Source organism: Scatophagus argus, chromosome 1 (genome assembly GCF_020382885.2).
Source record: "Scatophagus argus isolate fScaArg1 chromosome 1, fScaArg1.pri, whole genome shotgun sequence".
Taxonomy (NCBI): domain Eukaryota; kingdom Metazoa; phylum Chordata; class Actinopteri; family Scatophagidae; genus Scatophagus; species Scatophagus argus.
In genome coordinates, this window is record NC_058493.1 from 21261709 (window position 1) to 21283591 (window position 21883).

General features: G+C 37.7%; 1 protein-coding gene across 1 annotated transcript in view; it reads right to left on the reverse strand.

Annotated features, from left to right (window-relative positions):
* Positions 1 to 21883, reverse strand: part of LOC124060261 (protocadherin-9) — a 181650-nt gene that overhangs the window by 2575 nt on the left and 157192 nt on the right. The window lies entirely within an intron of this gene.

Consider the following 21883-nt stretch of genomic DNA (forward strand, 5'->3'; position numbering starts at 1 on the left):
CACATCATTACCTGTACACCTGCTTGCTAAAATTAAATATTCTATCATTCAAATAATGTGGCAGAAACTCAGTGCATAACAGTATGCAGATGTTGCTAAGAGGATGATAACTTGTTATTCAGAACATCAGAAAAAATGTGATGTAAGTCGCTGTGACTGGAATGATTGTTGGTACCTACAACATATTGAACCTTGAAATAGATAGGCTAGAGCAGCCAAAGACCACACCAGGTTCCAGTCCTGTCAGCTAAGAACATGAAACTGAGGCTTTGGTGGGCACAAGCCTACAGAAAAAACCTGAAATAGTAGAAGATTTGAAACCCGTCACCAGGTCTGACGAATTTCTATTCCTGTCGCCACATGCAGATGGTGGGGTCAGAGTTTGGTGTAAACAGCATGAATCTGTGGATCCATCCTGCCTTGTGTCAAAGGAACAGGCTGATTTAGGGAACATTTTACTGGCATACATTACATTAGAAAAAAAACACACATCTAGATTTGGTTTCTTGAGATTATCTTCATAGTCTATTTAATTTTTGGTTCGTCTCAGCAGAAAAAAGCACACATCTAGAACTGATTTCTTGAGGTTTCTCTCTTAAGATGGCCTCCACAGTCACAATAGCTCAATAAATAAGAACCTTTGTGATGCGGTGGAAGATTTGCTACGCTATCATGTCAGCATGGACCAGTCGTCTCCAATCTCCAAGGAATGTTTCCAACAATGTGCTAGTTATGGGGATAAATCAGTTTTAGGAGGGTGTAAATTAATAAAGAGGTCACTAAAATTAATAAAGAGGGCACTGAGTCTACAGACAAGATCACAATTTTTCCTCAATCTAGACCAACATATAGGAGTCAATACACCCCAGTCTCTGCTGGTTAAAGTCCAGTATAGAACCAACACATGTTTTCTTGAGTACAAAAGCATTATTAAACAGGGAACATTCGTCCGTGAACATCATTAAAGCAGCAATTAAGTTTCCTTTGAAATATACTGAAACAAATGAATCGTTTCGGAGTCGCGGTTGAAAAGTACCCATACGTAGTTCAAAATTGAACTGCAAATTAACAACTTAATTTCAATAAAGAGCAGAACAAAAAAATCTGAAATAGCAACACTCACTGAGACTCTCCAGCTCACATATGAGGTACAGGTCTACCCAAAGAAGTTCATTTTCTTCATATTTTGCATTGGTATCAATAGATTTTCAGATACTGTTTGGAAATCTATGACCAACCTAATGTCAATAGGAAGGCTGTTCCAGATGGTGGAGACCTCAACAGCAATATGAATGATGGATATTACTCTTTTCAGTAGGAATTGTTTGACAGTAGAAATTATCCTGAACCCCTTTCCAAAAACTAAGAGGGAAGGGAAAAAATCCAAGGTCATTTTGTATCAGAACAAACTGTCAGTGGAACTTTCCTCTGTGAGCCATTGCTGCCATCTGGCTACTCCTCAGATGAACATGTATCACAGTTCAGACATAAATAATCAAACGAGTCCCTGCTTCAGGTGGTATTTGTTAGAATCTCATTTGATAGAAAAACATGCATAATGCATGAAATATAAGGCATTCTGATATTTGAAGAATTCTTTTCTTTGTAGTCGTATTTCTGCTTCTTTTATAGAAGCAACTGATGCTGTGTGTGTTTGTATACCAAGCTTCAAAGAATAATGAATCCATCTGTTTTTGTCCTAAAAGAGAAAATTATAAGGATTTGTCTTGATTTGTTACTTTGTTTTGCAAAAAGCTAATTGGCTGGTAAGCAGTTAGCATAATATTTCAAGGGGCTGTTTATTCAAACTCTTTTCTGGACCTGTTTTTGTTATAGTTAATTTAAAGATAGAAATTTTTTGTATTTTTTGATAGAACTTATTGCAGAAGCAGAGCATATTGGAGAAATGCTGGTTTATATTGAATCTTTGTGTTTAACCCAATCCCGTATGTTAGTTGGTACAAACTTAGACTTAATTATGTACGTAAATTATTGTAATTATGTATAAATTATTTTATACATTCATATTTATATGATATATAAATATTTATATTAGATTAATAGTGAAATGACAGAATTAATAAGAGTCATATGAATGGCTCCATCAAATTCTATTTCATACACTGAATGTGAAGACATACTGTGATGTGTGAAGTTTGCCGCTGAGGATCAATAATAAACTCTGGAGCCACAGTCAGTGATGCTTTACCACACTTCACCATACAGATTAACATAGTAAAAATGTATATAGTTTAAAAGAAATTAAAAGGTCCCCCCCCCCCCACCCCCCCAATCATTACTGATGACTCTCTCCAGGTGTTTGGTGGTGTCTGTATCTACAGAGACGCTGCCCTCTGCCCTCATTACATTATGTTTGCCATGAGCTTATCTTAGGCATAGCAAACATAAAATTGCTTTTATGCTGTTCCTATGCATCTTCACTGGAAAACAAACAAACAAAAAAATCCAAAACATCATCCCATAAGTTGATTTGCTCTTTTCATTACAGGGTCTTTGTGGACCATTCATGTGTGTGAGAATATGAATAGATGTAACTCTAGTTTAATAAGAACATGTATTTAAATTCCTCTAAGCCCCAGTGTGTGAACACTGTGTTCTGGCTTTGAAAGCACATTCTGAGATATGATGTGAAGAAAGCCAGGGCCCGAGTGGAGAGAGCCAGTCACTCTCCTGCATGAATGTGGAGTCCATCACAATAACAGGCAACCATAATTGGCATGTGAGGAGTCTAACCAAGACACACATTATCATAGTTGCATGAAGAACCGCAGAGAGCAATAATACATGGTACCCGGGAGACAGCAAGATGAATTCCTCAAATGAGATTGTCGACGATCTGGGGAGCTGTTAAGGAAGAGGGATGGAAGAAAGGGAAAAGGCTGCTCACGTGTGCATGGTGTCTAATGCTGAGCAGAGAAACTATTTACAGAGCTGCCAATTATGTGACATTTTGCATTTTTTTTGTATTGCCAGATAAATAATTATAATGAAGGGATGATAATAATGAAGTCACTGATGTTATTTCTCCCAACTTTTTAATCATGGGTTGCTTGAACACACAAATGAAAGAAAATTTTGACTGATCTGTGATTAATAGTATATCTGTATGCAGTATTGGCAGTTGTAGTATTGATTACAACAGATTAGGTGACTATAATGTCTGTCTTTCATCTTTTTTTCTAACAAAAACAGAGCCAGTCATTAATCAGGGGCACTTTGTGCTTTGCTATTCCCCTGGTGTAATAAATATGACCATTTGCATGTAGATTGGTACAATCAGTGGCTCAGCAGAGGATAATTTGAATCAGCCATTTTCTCTTCTAATCTGTGCTCGCCTGCTGTTTGAGACAATGCAAAGACAGATCCTGATTGAAAGACCACTCGAGCTATAGAGCTGATTAAAAAAAAACTAAACAAACAAACAAAAAAAAAACAACTAAACAAAACAAACAAAAAAAACAACAACATATATAGCAGAATTAGGAATATAATAGTGATTCAGCCAGGGATACTTGTACCAACGACTTCTTCTGAGTGATTTTGGAGTTGTTTCGATAATTAAAAATATAAATCCAAATATTTCTGTTCAAAAGTGGGAAAAAAAAAAGGCTAAATAACATCAGCTTCTGATGTGAGATCGATCTTTGGCAAAGCTGACTACACAAGAAAAACATCTTGATTAGGTTCAGGAAAAGATAATGTTTTGTGTTAGAATGAAGATGTTAAGTATGCGCATAAGTAACTTATGTATCATATATTACATAACTCCAAAACAAAGCAGCCCAATCGACCACCCTGACCACTGACTGACTTGGACTTTTCTTGCATTTTCTTCTCCCCCTTGACAGGGGAACTACAGCATCATACTTTGAAGTGACTGTCCAAGTTGCCTTATTTTAATGCACTGAGAGTGAGAATGGACTTCTCATCATTTCTCTCTGGGGCACTATTTACAATAAAAGAAGCACATTTTCATTTTAGCAGTATCTCTAGAGCAGGGGTCTCCAACGCATCGCTCGCGAGCTACCAGTAGCTTACCGCCCCTTTCCAAGTAGCTCGCCAAAGGGCCAATGAATCATACATAAATTTGAAAACTTAACGGACCTTTCGCAAAAGTCCTGCCCCCCTTAGTTACAAGCCTGTCAAGCTTCTTCATTCCGATGGAGTGTCAACACAGTCTCATGGACTGTGACTCTTCTCCTCTTCTCGAGGATGACAGATTCTGGGTACCCACTGTCCGACTTCACCATTTTGCTTGTCAGAGGTTCGCAGCTTGTCAGACCTTGTTGACATAGTAACAGTTGCTAGGATGTATGATTAGACAATGACTGTTTAGCGAAAGGTCAATTGGTCCCTTGGCAAATCTACTTAAATGTATGTCCAATCAAAATTCAGTTGTCTCGTCCCCTTCCAACACCAAACGATTATTTGCCAATTAGCTGTCAATCAAAAAGTTGCGTTGCTGTCAATCTTGATGAGTCAGTATTGATGTGAGATGAGCAGGAGTTTACGATGGCGACAGGTGTCCAAACCAACAAGTGGATTAAAACCTACCATTTTCACCAAGAGTGGGAGACAGAATTTTGTTTTACAAATGTTAATGACAAGTGTGTGTGTCAGATCTGTGGTGCCAGCATGTCGGTCAGTAAAAGGTGTAATGTGGAGCGCCATTTCACCAAAGTCCATGGCAACTTTTCGCGTGGCTTTCCTGCCGGTAGCAGTCTCCGAAAAGACAAGATAACGGAGCTGAAGACAACGCTACAGTAACGTCTCTGTTCACCAAACCAACGAAGAAGGCCAATTCAGCAACAGAGGCTTCATTTAAAGTGGCTCACATTTTAACGAAGCGCAAAAAGCCGTTCACCGATGGCGGGGTCGTAAAGGAGGGCATGACCGCGGTGGCTGAAACGTTATTCAGGGATCATAAAAAGGGACACCCCCCCGTCACCACACACACACACACACACACACACACACACACACACACACACACACACACCTTCACTGCTCAATATTGAACTGAACTGAATTGAATGATTTTTATTGTGAATGCAATTTTTGTTCTTTATGTGGTTCTTTATGTGGATGTCGCCATTAGATAAGCTGATGATTTAAAAGGTTGTGTTGAGTAAAGTTTTTGATTCTTGGTTTGTAGAAATTGTAAGTGATCCATAATAACATTTCATTTTCAGATGTCCTGGTGCATGTAAATAGTTTTGTGAAGTGTGATAAAGTGACATGGGCATATGGAACAATGATATGTGAATAAGTAACAATATCTGTATTTGTAGTAATAATGATAACGATGATGATAATGATATTTTTGTGATGTTTCAGGAAAAGAAAGCTTATTGAGTTTGTTTGTTCGAAATGAACGATGAGAATAAATGTTACAAAACATGAGTAGTTCTCGGCCATTTTTATTTTGTAAAAGTAGCTCTCAGAGGAAAAAAACGGTTGGAGACCCCTGCTCTAGGGAATATGTATTTCCTCTCCTTGACCAACCAAAGAAAAGAAAAAAATGCAGACTGTTCTTTTGTTCTCTCCATAATAACGCGCTGTGGTATATCACTCTCCAGGAGCCCAACTCAATGCTAAAAACAGGAAAATCTTGTTTATTCAGAACTCCTACTCAACAGACCAAATATTTCAAACACAACCAGAACACCACACATTACTTGTGCCTCACTCTCTCTTTACTGGCTTCCTACTGATGCTGCAGATAAAGTCCTGCCTTTATCAGTGTGCTGGAATATGTTGGTCCATTTAATTGAAAGGATACTGTAAGAGGTAGAACTCTCTCCCATCAGGACAAAGATCCCATCAGAGTCCAGATTCATCTTATTAAGCAGAGTCTGTAGTCTACCCCCTACCAACTCCCACCTAATTAGCTATTGTCTTCTCTCTGTATACTTTTTGCAGTTTGTCATTGACTTAATTCTCCTGTGGCCTGACCTCACTGTATTCATAGCCACATAATCGATATCCACAGAGACAAATCCTTAATTTTTACCTTTTTTCATGCGCAGCTCTTTGTGATAATCAGAGTGATGTCTCATATTATCTATCACCATTATAAACAGGCTGGTGATTGAGCATAATATCAGTGGCACTGAATTTCTGATTTTGATCATACACTGGATTCACAGCAACAAAGCTGCAGATCCAACAGTGTAATCAAGAATCTGTAACTGCTGTGTGACTTGGAAAAGCCCAGAGGGTGTCAAGTGACATCCCGCTACTCCTTCTGAAACCTTGAAGAGCTGTGGACAGACGATAAGCACTGGCACACCATGACACTACAACTGTAGATAAGAGGCTGCTGGGCATGTACTCCATTGTACTGCTGCTTGACAAACAAACTTGTCTAAAATAGATCCAGTCTGGCCCAGTGAAATATAGAAATTCAACTCTTATGACTTTTACACGTTGCTTTTGTTTGTAGATGTACTTTAAAGAGAACAGAGAGTCATATAGTTCTACCGTACCTTAATTTTTTGTTCTACAGTTTTTAATTTTAAGTAGGTTTTGTCATTTTTAAGTACGTTTTGTCATCATAGATAGATAGATAGATAGGCTACTTGCTGCCATTTTTATCTGTGTGTGACACAAGGGGAAAAACATGTGAAAATGACACCTACAAAAATAAAAAAAATCATTGTAGTCATTTCTTTAAAGTGATAATGAAACACAGAAGTGTATTTTTATTGATGTCCATTGTCAAAGAAAATTTTAGGAGCATTGGGATTCATATTCAGCTCATTTTGCAAAGTCAAATCTTTTCCGCATAGATAAAGCTGTGCACATAACACTAAGTTCCCTTTGTTCACACAAAATGACTCCCACATTGTTTAGTGCTTCTATGTACATAGCTCACTTCTCTTCGTTACTATGCTCAAGTTTCTCCCTGCACAGACACAAGCACACACATGCAAGCACAAACACATACACGCACAAGCAAATAGCCGGTGGCTGATGTTTGGTGCAGCACCCCTGAGTGCTTTAAATAACATTGAGGCACAGGTGTTGAGGAATGCAAGGCATTGAGAACTGTGTCAGATGGTGCTGACTTTTGCTTACAGCACTGTGCAAATGTTGCAGATGTCCACAAAGACAGATAACTTAAAGACAAAGAAACCATTAGATTGTCTCCTGATATGGAGTCATTAGGACATGCTGGAGGCCCAGTCTGTTTAATTCTGTAGAAGCTACTGAATAAATGTGAGCCATGAGCAATAGCTGCTTAATGATGGACACTCTGACCAAACCACATTCACGTCTCTCTTTCAATCCTCCTACTCAGCATCAACAGATCACAGAGGGTGTAAAGGAGGAGAGAATCATCCTCATTTTTGTCCAGAGGTTGTTTGCAACTAGAAGGGAGTATTCTTGCTTTAGTCTGCTGGCTATTACTAATGAGATAACACTGGGCTAATTAATTGGATGCACATTATCAGAGCTGATGTGCCAGTCCCACACCAACAACCTACAGCCTTCAGAATGTCAAGGGGGAATGGGTGGAGAGGGAGTGAAAGTGATTGAGTGTGGGGGATTTTGTGTCTGTGGGGCTTGTTTATTTATCCATGCTGTTAAGCATGCCCAGATGTTGTTATTTGGGGATGAATGAGGCTTTGTTTTGGTCCAGCATTGAGGCTCAAAGTGCCATACCGCTGCCTCCAGCTGCCGCTCAAAAACCCACAAGATACATCTGGCATATTAACTCTCTCTACAGTAAATCTGCTGTTGGTTTTCTCTGTGACCCTTTCATGCTCCGCAACAAAACATGCATATATACCAGCAATCCTTTATTGTATGTACCAAGGCGTATACAGTATCAAGTATAAACATAGAATGATATCATAAAGATCTGTCTCACACAAATAGCAAATGCATTGTAAATAGCTTGGGGAGATGTGTGAGTAGTATGGTGGTTAGTGTCCAACAAGGCACAGAATTACAGCTCCATACTGCTTTTCAGTAAATTTGAAAACAGGTCCTGTGATCTACAGTGAAGGCTATCTGGGGTTGGATAGATATGATAGTGAGCAGAGCAGAACAGAGCAACACGCTGGATATATTCTCAGGAGAATACTAGTCTGGCTGATGGATCCTTTCTAGTGCTCCGTTTGAGGCCAGGCAGCAGCTCCTCATGAGAGGAGATGAAGGGCAGGAGGGTGTTGAAACAAAAAAGGAGCTTGCGAATGGAAGTGAAGGGTGGTCAAAGAGATAGAAACAAGGAGTGAGCAAGATGGAAGAAGAGAAACAGCAAAGTGAAGGTGAAGAACCCTAAGAAAAACAAAACACAAAGCCTGTCAGAAAATGACCATCATTTACATAATTTCCATGATCACTGATAAATATTATTGGCTTGGAGCTCACTTAAAACTATTCTCAGATCAATTTGTAATTCAAATATTCAACCCAAGGCACTCTCTGTTGGGCCCGCAGATTTTTCTAGTTATAAGTACGTTTTACAGCAAGGTATGTGAGGAAATAAGTATGCTATTGATGTCTGTAGAATTTAAGCTCAAATGTAATCATGTACTCTTATCATTTGTCAAACAGTAAATCACTTGATTTCTTTAAGAAATGTGCAGTGAATGTTCCAGATACTGTACAAGTATTAACCTGTATTTATCTGCTGAACGTTTCGGTACATGACTACTCATTAGTACTATGTGAAAACTTCACTTGTGGCAGTAAAAGGTACAAATTTTATTTGATATGCTTTTATCACCATGTATTTTGTGTCAAGAACTGTTTATTTCTCCATTATTTGCTCTGAACTAATGGGTTGTAGGATTGGCATTGAGAAAATCATAAAAAGGCAACTGTACAGTAACGTTGTCTGTTGCCAAAATAGCACTTTCAGATTTCATATAGTCTGACAGCCCTTTCTATCTACTGACAATCCCAATTTGAAATCTTTTGGTTAAAATCAAATCATTTGTTAAATAGTATTCACACAAAACACATTTCATTCTTCCCTTTACTGATTTATCTCTATTACAGTCTTGAGTCTAATTTAGAGATTCAAAGTATGTCACATTCAGGGGCCTTTCTGAAGGGTATATCACTGTAATTTAAGTGTGTCAAAATGTACTTCCACTTCTTTCTTGCCTTTTACCCCCAGTGCTTTCTTTACTCACTGTTTCCTACAAAATATCACAGAACCACTTCAGGGGTTAACTTCACATCTACTATAAGAGGAATATTCTATTGAAGTTGTTGAACTTAAATAAAGTAACATTAAAAATTAAATAGTTGTTTTTGCAGTCAGTATATTTCTTTCTGACCTTATTTAAGATAAAATTTCCTTTATTGTCCCACAATGGGGAAATTCACATTGTTACAGCAGCAAAGTGGATAGTGAAAAATAAAGGTAGGCACTGATAATATTCAATTTACATAAATGTAGGAAATCAAGAAGAGCTAGCAATATAGATATAATATAAGTAGAGAATAGTAATATAATAATATAAAATACCGTATATAAGAGAAAGCAACAAAAACACACGGCAACAGATAACAACACAATAGCAGCAGCTGCACATGGGCTAATTAATTGCACAGTGGAATAGTCATTATTACACATTAATTATTGCACATTATTATCATTATTATTATTGTCCAGATGTCTTTCACAGTGTTTAAGTGATTGAGTCCTCAAGTGTGTGTGCGTGTGTGTGTGTGTGTGTGTGTGTGTGCGTGTGTGGTCTACTTGGGCTGGTTGTCAAGCAATCTGACAGCAGCAGGAAGGAAGAACCTACGATATCTCTCCTTATCATTATTATTATTATCATTATTATTATTTAAGAATAACTCTTCGTCACAGACTAGTAATTATTCATTTGAAGTGTTGCTATATTATAGCACAGTCCATGACAACAAGGCTGTCAAACCTGGCTTAATTCACACTCTATTTACTAAATTCTAGAACTCTTTACAAACTTGCAATAAACATGCTTGTAACTATGCTGTGAATAATATAGTTTGAACTCTCCAGGATATTAAATCTATCTGGTCTCGTGCTTCTGCAAGAAGTTGGGTTGTCATGAATCAGATATTGCAGACAGGCCACAGTCATCATGTCATCTGCAGAAGTCTTTTAGACTGGAGCAGTGTAGTGGAGCAGTGTAGAGGAGCGGCGGAAAGGTTTGTCCATTGGAGCAAGTAAAGTCATCAGCTTAATGGCCGAAAACAAAAGACCGTTTAATTTGAAAAGTACCGATTGCATGATTTTTTTTATTTCCTGTAAAATCCCATTTGTGCCCAGAGTGGACCCACTTTTATTTTTGTTGTATTTGTTTCGTTTATATTAGGATTTATTTTTCTGCACGATACATCTGCTTATACATAATGTAGACTTAAATTAAATTGTGTGAGGCCTGGATAACCTCATTTACATTCTGTTATATCCTTCATCATAGCTTTCCTTCGAGGGTCTCCAAACATACCTTGTATAATGTCCTATATTGTTTGGTATAACATCCTGATGAGTGTTATTATGGGTCAAATGTAGCAGAAAGAATGAAAAGGATCTGGAAAGACTCCCACATGGACAAAGTAAACACTAAAGTTCAAATGCAGTTTAACCAACAGCAGCATTTCAAAAGTGTGATGCACAGAACAAAGGTTGCTGAAATGGAGCGCTGAAGCACGCTGACATATCACACTCACTCAAAAAGCTGTGCATTAACGGTCAAGTGTTTAATTGAGCTCAATGGGGAGATTTTGACAGCTGGAGTGCCTAGAGCAAACAAACAAAGGACCCAAAATGGAACAGGACCTACTTTGCCCATACCAATCCATCAGCAATTCTTGGAAGAAATCCAGTCTGAGGTATAGCAACAAAGCTTTTTTTTTTTTTGGGAGCACGAAGAAACTTAAACAGTGTTAGTAAGCACAATGAAAAAAAAAACGTTGATGCTGCAGTTAGATGTGCTGGTATTCTCATTTTTATTCATTGATAACATGGAGGAATGGTGCAAAGATAGGCAGATTATAATGTTCTCTTGGGGCAATGGACAAGTGCACGCAACAGACTTCATAATTTGAGGAGTTCTTTGTGGTGGTATGCCACAAGAAAAAGTGCATAAAGTCAGCTCTGTTAACAACTAGTGAAAAACTGGTGTCTGGCTTTGATGCAGCAGCAATGAGGATGGTGAGGACTGAACTTAACTCCACCGTAGAAAACACCTTCCACCCCCTCTGTGGTGAGATGGGGCTCTAGTTCAGAACATCTTCACTCTTCACCTCAGTATTCAAACTTGTGCCTATAGCTATTAGACTGTGCTTTGGGACCAAGCTCAAATCTAAGCCAACTAGGAGGGAAGCGAGGCAAGGTGTCTACACTGCATTGCAGGAACTAATCAAACCACCATGGACTTCTCAGTATGTTTGTATGCATCAAAATCCAAAACACTGTAGCTTTTTGCTGTAATGTTTTCTTTACGGACATGCACATTCCTGTAGAATCTCTGGTTGAGTCAATACTGTAATTTTGCTGTAGATGTGTAAGATATGTGAGCCTGTTCATCTTTGGATAACACTGACTATGTATTTATTTCTTTATTTATGGTAACTCTGTTGTGGAGCAATTTTAAAAAGGACAGCTAGGAATACAAATAACAAAGGTCTTTGCATTTGCTATGATGCGTTGTTGTTTAAAATACCAATTTTCATATTGAACACCTTTTTCAAGGCATAAGCTGTACATGGACTTACCATACAATGTTAAAATTATACAAAATTGTTGTTGTTTGATGCAACAAAATACAAACTTCTCTGTTTTACAGATAAAAGCTGAAAAGAATCATTTTACTAGATTCGTTTGAAACACTGTTTTGACAGCACTGCCATCTTGGATGCAACTAACACATCTGACATTCAGACCGTCAGTTTGACAGTTATCTGTACTGCCATCATCATGTTATCATCATCCATCTATTCATCCATCCATCTATCCACTACTACTGTCTATTCAGTTAACCATCCATATGACACAAATGAGTCATTCCATGGCTTTATAACCCATATGATGGCCAAAGTGTAGAATACCAAAAACACAGTGCAGTTTGTATAGTCTTTGTGCACGGTACAAGGAAGCAGATACTTGATGCTGCACTTTGCAGCTATGTCTGTAACTCTATTGTCACTTTCAAGGCAGCTCACTTACAGTTGTCTGAAAGAGGCTACTGCTATTATTATGTGGTTCATGTTGAGATAAGCACATCTCTAAAGCTGTAATTTCATTTTTCTGATTGCGTGAGTTGGATTAACAGCAAAGTCAAGTGACACAACTTCAGTCATTAAAATAAATCAAAGTTATGACAACGGAATTATTTAAATGAGTAAAAATAGAATCATAAAGCCATTTTCTGTCAGCAATTCACATTTTCCTTTTATGTTTCTGCAAAACAAAGACGGCAACCCAGATTTTCCAAACACATTTTAAATTGTTGTTTTACACAGCACAGTGCAAGTGCTCTGTCCCCATGACAACAATAACTATGTAGAAGTGATTTCTCCTCCCTTTCTTATCTTCCACTGCATTAGACTCAGCCACTGACCTTGTAATCTAATTTCTGTTCTAAGTCAGTGAGTATGCCTGCTCTTCTCAAAAGCGGATCCAATACATTTTTGGTCAAAGACCCTTAGTGGCGCTGATGATAACAATGAGACAGATATGTGATAACTGATTCAGTTTTTACATTTGCCCCTTATTTATTTTTCTGTTTATAATATTAATGACATTTATATAATGTATACTGTTTTTTGGTCACACTCCACTAGAGAAGTGATGCGAAATTTTAATGTGCACTTGGCTTTTGATTCATGCTCTTGAGAATATTTAAGTCCAATTTCATGTTAAGTTCGCATTGGCAGGCCATGATACTAATGTAGCCAAAAAAGAAAGAAGTCTACAAGGTCCTGTCTACAACACACCCAGCATCCAAATGATAGTAACAGTCTACAATAACAGTTGACATTTCAGAGATGAAGAAGTATAATTTCAAATTCAATACAAGATTGTAACCTTTTAATCATTTTTTTTTTTTAGCTTGCAGGGGCTGTGATGGTGAAAATAATTTTACAGATACAAATAATGTTCAAGCTGACCTCATAAGACAGTAACACTGCACCGTGACCGCAATTCACTTGTCCCCACTCAAACGAGACACTGGAAAATCCAGCCATTTAAATGAGAGAAAATAACGACTGCAACCATCATGTTGTTCAGTGGTTCGGTCCGATGGCTTCACTGTGGGCCATGTTGCGTTGTTTTTTATTATTACACTGTGTCTTCATGTTGTTTATTTGTGATGTGTTTTTTTTTTCAATATGCAAGCAAATATTGATTTTAATTTGGGAAAATGAGAAGATAGCAACTTGTCAATGATTTGCTATCAAGGTGCATGGATGATGTTGCCGGTATTACTTTTCATTCTGTAGGCAAATGAGTTGTCTCAATGTTAGAAAGTGGAAGCCATAACATTCAGGAGTATAACACAAGTTTAACATATACTAAACAGCAGAATGAACGAACTGAACCAATATTTTGGCAACTACAGGTTTCAGTAAGTTGATTTAAGTAAATCACTACAGATTCGCCTCAAAATAACTGTCAGCCTTTAGTACATAATTGCTCAAGATATTGTTTTGTACTTATAAATTAAGATGCAGCATATTCAGTGTCCTTTGTTTCAAGTGATGGTATAATGAAATGATGTTCCACCTCTTTATTTAGCACAGTTATGACATACTGAGTTGAATGCATGCAGTTGTCTGACATCATATAAAGTCTTAATGTGCTATGGTTTGCGTTAGGCTGATGAATATGTGCTCACAGCGTCACCACCCCCCTTGAGAATTCAATGCAAATTTTTCTGCATTAGCAAAATACATTTAGGGTAAATGTAACAACTCAGGTGACAGCTAAATTGAGATTTTTATATATCACATGTTTATTTATTTTTTATTCCTAAAATATCTGTCAAGTTATGGTCTGGACATTTGATTTGGATTATGGCCAGAACAGTAAAACACTTTAACTTTCCTCATTGGCACTAAACATTGATAAATGATAAAAAAATGACTGGATTGCTTTTTACAGATTAAATGCACATGAACATGATTTCTTGGAGACAGGACTGACCCTTCATCACAATGCATGTAGCTGTGTATACTATAGAACATGGTTCCTTCATATTGCTATACATAGATATTGTACCATAATAACATTAATGCCCTCCCATACTTTAAAAGGATATAAATAATTCATCATAAATTTTGCAGTTTGCAAAGATAGCTGATTGAGCCATCTTCAATTAATTCGTTATCATTATACCTTAACTTTATTATGGTTAAAACTGTCTTTTAAAAGGCATATTTCTTTTCATGTTAAAAAGTAGCACTGTTATAACCTCTAGTAGGATATAATTAGTTTTATACTCAATGAATAAATAATAATAATAATAATAATAATAATAAAAACAGTCAGACTTTCATTATTTTGGAAATCGCTTAAATTACATTTTAAATGAATGCACCCTGTTGCCTCCATGCCCTTCTTCTGGAGTGACTCAATACCGCTCTACAAAGATTCGGAGTCTGAAAATGAGCATCAAGGATAAGCAAATGGCCTGTAGCAGAAAGCAACCACAGTGTAACCATGTGTTATGGTGCCAGGTATTTGTAAAATTATTTGGACTTAGTACAAGTACAAATAGGACTTTCTAGACATGTGCTCTTCCACTAAAGCCCACACACAGTGATAACCATAATGCATTAGCATAAAGAGGAAGAGGACGCAGCAGGTAAAATATGACTACGTGATGAACCGTAAATGGGTAATATTTGCGGTAATAATAAAATAAATAAATGAGTTAGAGAGTAAAAGAGTGGAAAAAGTGAGATGATACAGTGAGATCCAGGTTCTGCAACGAAGTAGTGGCAGGGAGACATGTAATTTTCTGTGTTGATCATTACCTGGCGCCTGAAGGAATTTGATAATAAAACAGAACCTTGTTAATCCCATGAGAGCTCCTTAATTGCAATGTTGAGGTACATCTCCTCTCTGTTAATAATTGTAATTTCAGACCATGCTTTGCCTGCATATACATTTATTCATAATTACCTGAGGGAAATGATAGTGTTGTACTGTCTATTAAAAGTGCACTGAATTAAGTGGATATAAGGTATGCTTGAAAAATTACAGGCAGTAATGTATTGATTTGGTACAAAATGGAACTTGTTAAAAAGTTGTTCTTTTTTTCTTTTCTTTATTTCTTTCTACATGTCAAGGTCATCAGTACAATATAGGGATTAGGCATACAACACCTATTCAAAGTTGTAATATGCCCTCCCTGATTTGAATGGACTGTGAGATGCTCGCACGCCTGTCATCAACAGTTAACTGAGACTTGCATTTTGTCTCTTGTAGTTTAGCTAAGCCAGAACACATCTCCGTTGTGTCATGTAGTTCACAACCAGGCCTACCTGTTAAGTAAGCAAATGTGTCATAATTTACAAGTTGTTCAAGCATTTAATTGACAGTGATGGAAAAAGTTAGCGCCTCCTCTTCGACACTGCGAACCATCTGCTTCAGCTGCAGTGGTGTTAAGGTGTGAAGAACAGAAAATGTGATTTGATTATGAGTTGCATAAAGAAATATCAGACTATTTAAAACATACAAATCAAGTTGGCAGTTGAGGGTAGAAAGCAAGGATGACAAACCCATACTGGTCAAGCTCACCAGGCTCCATTAACACTGTCATTAAATGAGCTAGCAATAGCAGTATCATCTTCTGGAAGGTTGTCATGTCTGCAGCCACCTGGAATCAGCCTGGTACTCATCTGCCCAGACTGCTTCCCCCTTTACATCTGGTGCTGCTGGGCTGTCAATGTGACCACTGCGGCTACCAGGATTTTGCCTCACACTGGCATTGTCATTGGTAACGAGATTTCTGAATAATAAATATGTTAACTTGAAGCATTTTTCAGCATCGCCCTAAAGATTTTTTTTCCTTTTTTTTTCCTCTCTGTACCTCCTTTGCATTTTTCAGTCCTTTATCAATTTCATTTGTATTTTTTTTGTCAAATGTTCTTTCTGCCTCGATTCAATTTTATCATTTTTTAAATCGCTTAAAGGGATGTTGGGAGGTGACGACGTCTGGTGTCACCTCCTGAACCTGCCTTCTAGTTTTGGTAGCCTATTGACAATTTTGGGACTGTGTAACCCCCAATCATTTATGCTGCAGCACTAAGTGGGCCAAGGATGGCATGTCCAGTCCCCCCCTCACCCACCCACCCACCCACACACACACTTCTTGTGGTGGCCTTGTGGCCCATTCTGCATTTGCCAGAACTGCCAGATTGCCCGAGCGAGCCTGCGTATGTTATGAGAAAAAAAGTGTACTCAGTACTGTACAGAATATTTACAGTAATTCAGCAAATGTTCTATATGTAAATCCCTCTTTAATGGAAGACGTTTTCATGCACAATCCACATAACCATTCCCTTGAAATTATAAAATCCCTCTCTAATGCGGCATTCACACACACAGCAGAGGGGAGATGCTAAATCATCACTGACTTGATTGATACAGATTTAATGAGGGAAAATGAGGGTGATAATGTCTTTAAAAGATTCATCACATCACTGAAAAATGTGTTAGTCATATACGTTACTCTCAGTGTATGCGTTGGCTTTGAAAAAAACATGACAAAGCAATAACATAAGTGAAATAAAAACCTGACAACATGAAAAATGAATGATAGCCACATGCATAAATCTGCTTTGTGAGATAGTGGGTGCAATGGGAGGAAGTGGAGGTCAGGGCCTGGCAGAGACCCCTGTTGGGTGCAGGTGGCGAATAACTTCTGTCAGCCAAGTAATTAAGTGTCCATCACATCCTTGCAGGAGGGCTGTGCAGCTCAGAATCCTTTTCCAATCTCCATCTGTGAGAAACGCTGGACCTACAATATGGCCCTACATATGATCAGCATGTCCATACCAACATGTGACAAAATGTGTTTTTTCTTTTTTGTTTTCGTCCTAAGAATACGAATGTATCCTTTCATATAATATGTTTAAATTATTTAGGTTAGGTCACTGGAAATCAAATGAATGTAAAAATTAAAGTAAAGTAACTTAAAGGTATACTATGCAGGATTTTCCTAAAAACAGGAAAAAAAAGCAACATTCAGACATACACATACTGTAGCTTAAACAGGGAGACAAAGAGCAGTAGGAACTATGATTTGTACAAGGCAAGCCATTTCTAAAACTCATAGATACCTGTATGAATTTTAGAAATGGCTATGAACAACCTTCACATTTTTACTATATTAAAACAGAAGAATGACTCAAAAGCAACAATAAAGTGTGACGATCATAAACCCAGATTTGATTGATACAGTTTCTAGCCTTTGACATGATTCATGAAGGCAAAATGTCAAAATAAAAAGAAAAAAAAACATGTAATATGAAGGTGATCTATTACAATTCAAACACTGGCTCCTGCCCGAAGATGTTGTAGGCTGTAAAACGTGCTTTCTGTTGAATAAAAATCACATCTCATGATTAGCTTAAACCACTTTTAAGTCAAACAGTGACAAATGCATGTGACATCCACCTGCAATGTAGTACACCACTTTTTTTTTGACTGGGTAGATGTTGATATGTGTGGTTACTCAGTCTTAATGTCGGAACATGTGTGAAACTAATTTGTTGTTTTTGAAGATGGCAGCAATTAATCTCTCAAATGACCTGGATAGATTAAATGAGAAGAAAGAGAGGATGCTAGGAAAATAAATGCCAGCATTAGGGAAGAAATTACAAGATGACCTTACTGAACAATGATTTATGGATTCCCTAGTCAAGCAATTACAGCAGGTGATACCTTTGAAATTTCAAACCATGGAAATTAAATTTGCTCCTTTGCAAACTGTGCACTTGTCAAGGACATTTAAACTGTTACCTACATTGGGAGGCTCTTCTGCAGTTATCCTTCTTCCCTTGGCAAATCACTCAGCTTTCAGAGTGATAGAGCATATAGAGGGATGGACAAAATAATGAAAACATCTAGCAATACATGAATATCAAACACCTAAAAGGCAGAAGAGCTCAAGGACGTATGATTCAGAGGTGTTGGTAAAATTGCACTGGTATTAGTGCTTAATACACAAACCTTGATTACATTACCTTGACAAATGGCAGTGAAAATGGCAAGCACAACCAGCTTAAGCAAACTGGTATTATTTTTTTAAATAATTACCATAAAATGAAATAGATATGGTGGGTTATAGTCAGCACTTAGAGACAATTAAACCATCTGGATAAAGTTTGAAAAATTCACTCCCACTTATCACTGTGTGTGTGTGTGTGTGTGTGTGTGTGTGTTTAGTTTTATTTCTCAGCAGTGTGAGTTTCACAGTTCCAACACAAGGTCACGCATCTTCATTCGTTAAACTTGGGCGAATGAGTATCCTGTCACCAATTCCAACAGCCATTTTTTTTCCCCAAGCGCTGATGTTAAAGTGTGTTATAGTACATTATTTTTTCAGTATTAATTTATCACTGTCACATTCCGCTATATTATGACCATATATTTGTGTACTTAATTTAGAAAAGTTTTGGTTCGCTAGATTTTTTTTTTTATTTATGTCATTTTTATTGGTCTATTTAGTGGAATTCATTGTGCTCCCTTTTTAATTTCAGTTGTTGTTGATAAAAAAAATAGAGACTGCAACAACCTTACTATTTTAAATCATGTTTAGAAAAAAACAAGTCAATCAAACTAATCTCAAGGATTATGTTCCCACATTGGCTCTCTGAGGGAGTGATGAAAAGAGAATATCTTTATTATGCTGCTTGTGTAAATGCTTAGTATTGCGGTGCTCATAAATCCTTACATCTGTGCTTAACATCATGAGTCTCCCTTGCCAATGTTGTTGTAATGGATCATTCTAGCATGCGACTGCAGAACATGGAATATGAGGATGAAAAGAGAGTTACACAGCACTCAGGTGCATTCGGAGCTCATGTCTACTCCCCTCCATATGTCACCAAAACATGAAAGTGTAAGGCAGATGAAGGTAGGCTTTCATTAGCGATGAAAACCCTAATATTTGAGTTGAGTGTGGTGAAAATAATCTGACTCTGAGAGATTAACATTTTTTAAAGTAATAATAATAACAATACTAATATCAGTAGAAGTTTTATATTGAAGCTATACACTAAGTGTACAAAGTCTACAAAATTGTATTTTAGCACATAAGACATAAGTTTCAGTTTACTTTCTGATCATGGTTTTCTACCACACAAAAAATAAGCACAGTATAAATCAGATATTATGAAGGCAGCTGCTTTGCACCTGTTAAGCATAAGGTGGATAATTATAACAAATGTGCTTCTGTATTAAAAAAAAGAAACAAAACCAAAAAACATCCTGCGTTAACTCCAACTTTTAAAGCTCCCGTGTGTGGATCTGTAGAGATGTAGTGGCAGAAATGTTCTGAATAACAACAACATGTTTTCATTTGCGTGTAATCACTTGAAACTACGAATCACTGTCTTGCATTTTTTTTTATAGGAACCCTTAGAGCTCTTTAAATCTACAGTGATAGCTGATCCTGTTCTGCAGAGTTGGCAGTGTTGCACCACCATGTTTCTGTAGTAACCCAGTATGGATTGCTTTGCAGCCACCATAGGAATAGTAATGTGAGGTGTATTCAGCTAATTGTAGCCTGCAGCCACACTTCTCGTTGCTACTAAATCCTACACACTGGACCTTCAATGGCTGATTATATGTTTTTTGAAAATGAGGTGATAATGGTAGGAAGTTTTCACTAGTGTTGGCTTTAGTCTTGTTATTGCCATTGCTGTCCAGACACAAAACTAAATCTTACTGTTTGCACTCTGAACGTCCTAAATGTTTAACAGATGTCTGTTTTATACTTAACCTTTACCTTTGAAACTGACTGTTGCTGGAAATGTTGAAAATAGCCCCAGCAAAGCAGACTGTTATGTAAAAAAGTTAGCATTATTTAATTTTGTTGTAGTTGCAATACAATATGCAATTTATCAGACACAAAACACTCGGTAAATTTGGTTGCATATTCGCATTGAATGGATAATTATTATATTTTAAGATGATATTGAAACCATATTTGCTCCTATACTGGAGATACAAGCAACATTGGATGGTGTTAGCCTTCCATCTCAGAGTGTGAATGGCCAAAAAACTGGTAATAAATTGTTAGGTTGAAATATTTCATTTACTTCCAACTTCCTACGTTTTCTCTGCGTGCTTACTTGCATTCAGTCTCTCTATTATTTTGGGAACCTCTTTTTGATTTAGAGGAAAAACAGATTGCTTAAGGTGTCCCTTATCAAACTGTACAAAAAATATATGCTGGCAGCAATGTTGTGGCAAAATTAATGATGGCAAGAAAGCCTTCAGCATTTGAAGTAGTAAGGAATAGCTTGTAAATTGTGAATGGCACTGTGTCAAAACCCATTCCTCTTACAGTCCTTTCAGTCATTGGACATTTGATGAGTAGCTTTGTCTGGTCCCCTCTCAATGTCAAAAAATCAGCAGGCACTCTGACTCTCTGATGGGGTCAGAGACCTCTGCCGCTGTGAGAGGGTGACCATGTTGAGCCGAGGACACACTCTGTCATCACAGGCAGACATACAGACACACATTTCCTGAGACGCAAGTGAAGCAGTATGAGTCAGTGACTCGCACATTAAAAAAATAAATGCAGTGAAACAGAATGTACACGATATAGTGATATTTAACTAGCAGCCAGACGCACAGAGTCTTTGCTGTGTACGTCTGCAGTTGTTATTTTTATCCTACATTTGAATCCTGTGACACATTCAATAAAGCAAATCTGAATTCACTGACAAAGGAGTGGATATGAAAGAAAAGACATGTATGGGGCATGAGCAGAAATGGTGCCAGCGGCCTCATCGTTTCATTTCCTTTAGCCCATCTATAAATGGCATGCATTTTAATCCTTTTAATTATGGATCCTTGCTACAATTACCTCAAATTAAATTACTTTGCAAACCTCAGAAGGATACATAGCTAACGGAGAAGAAGGGGATCATTCTGCCAGGGATTTAACCTTAGTTTCTCTGTGACACATTCAGCTATCACCCCCACCTCCTAAATCCAACTCCATATGGAGCTGAAATATTGAGAATGCCTAAAAGCCCATACTGTACCCATTCTAGAACCCAATCAGCCCTCAAACTTCACCAAATCCCCTCTTTCCCAGTCCTACTCTATTCATAGGGCTATAGAGATTACAGAGAAGAACCCTGCCTGGCAGGCATGCCACACTTAAATAATCTCTGGGTGAAATCCCAGTGTTAATGTGGGGTTTCTGGATCATGGCACTGCAGTGTGTTGCGGCGCTTTGTGCCACGCTGGTCGCAGATGACGGCTATACACCAGGAGGCAGAGGATGCATCGAGAGAGAGAGGTAGAAGATTATGAAAGGACGGAGAGGAATGAGAGTGATGAGAAGAGAGAGGAAAATGGAGAATAAGAAGAGAGCGAAGAAAGAGAATATAACAATGTGGCATTCAGCAATGGAATAGATGAAAAGAAGAAACAGGGAAGACATAGGGGGAATAGAGAGGATGAGAGAGATACCAGCGGAGGCAAGATAGTCCCCTGAGTGGGCCGCAAGAAGCTTGCCAAGGTCTAAATGACATTACTCTGCATGTTATATACTTCATGGCCTTGGGTGGGTGTCCCACGTGCCAAGAGATGCATAAAATCCTGACTGCTATTCTTACCCTTCACTACAGCTGACCCATAAACACACTCATCTCACACTTG